This window comes from Dipodomys merriami, unplaced genomic scaffold (genome assembly GCF_024711535.1).
Source record: "Dipodomys merriami isolate MVZ:Mamm:240054 unplaced genomic scaffold, mDipMer1.0.p SCAF_2, whole genome shotgun sequence".
Lineage (NCBI taxonomy): Eukaryota > Metazoa > Chordata > Mammalia > Rodentia > Heteromyidae > Dipodomys > Dipodomys merriami.
Window position 1 is genome coordinate 100,309,323 of NW_027203381.1, and position 1,299 is coordinate 100,310,621.

The window sequence follows — 1,299 nt, forward strand, 5'->3', positions numbered from 1 at the left end:
CAGAGTGAGATCCTGTCTCAAAAGAACAAAAATAAAAATAATGGAAGGAAGAAAGGAATATAAAAGGATAGAGAGAGAAAAAGATTCGAAAGAATGAATGAACAAATGAACAAATGAATGAACAAAAGGAAGGAAGGAAGAAGGAAAGAAGGAAGGAAGGAAGGAAGGAAACAAAATCTACTTTTATTTATTTGCATGCCTTTTTTCAGGAATTACTATTGGAAAGAATCCAAATACATCTTTCTGAGGACATGATCTGAGACAGATTTTATCAGGTACTAATCCAGGGACACAAAAGCACTACAGAATTTTGATTTGTTCATTTAAAAATTATGTATCAAACCATTGCTGTTACAAGTCTGCAATAATGCAGAGGTCCTTGACTTCATAAAGTTATGTAGTAACAAAAGGTGTAGAAACTCTCCTACCATGGTTTGGCTGGCTCCTCACAAGCTATGTCCACCTAAAAGCCACTACTTAACACTATGACCTGGGACAATAGAGCCCATATATAAATTTTAGGGCAAATCCACATTCATACCAGAGCATTTATCCACATTACAAAAGGAATAATTAGATTCATCTTGTGGATGGGGAAGAAACTTGCAAAGGCTTGGAATATTAAATATTACTATTATCATTGTTTAAGTACAAAATGCAGAAACTAGTCCTCCTTCTATCCATAGTCATACATCTAAAATTTTACTTTCTCAAAAGACATTGTCTTTAGATGGGATTAAAAAAAAGTCCCATCTACTCTAAAGTCTGAAGACCTCTCTGTCTTTAAAGTTCTTTCTTCTGTATCAAATGGCTGACCCCTGGACATTTGCTAAATAGGTTTTATAATAATGGAATTGATACGTGCTCATGTAAAATTATCATTTCCAGGCATGACCGGACACATGTATACTTCCAGATTAAGTTATTTATTTCTTACTTAATTCTTACCTAATCCCTAGGTAAGTTAATTCCATAAAGGAAGTGTGGTTTATTTGTTGGATTAAGTTGTACGTGGTATAAACCCACTGACCTTCATGATCACACTCACAAATTTGCTTCTGAATAGCCACCTGTGTTGCAGAGGACACCCTAAGGACCAAAACTCCTATGCCAGCAACGTCACCTGCTCTCATTATTTACATAATTGGTAATCTCAGCTCTTTGGAAGTTGAATAAATTATCCCATTCTCAGCATTGCCATAACTTAACATCTCTGACCTATTTGTTTAAAATTTGTCAGTGATGACAGATTACTTGCTAAATTTAATGTCAGCTCCAGTGGTAATAGGCTGCGTTTAG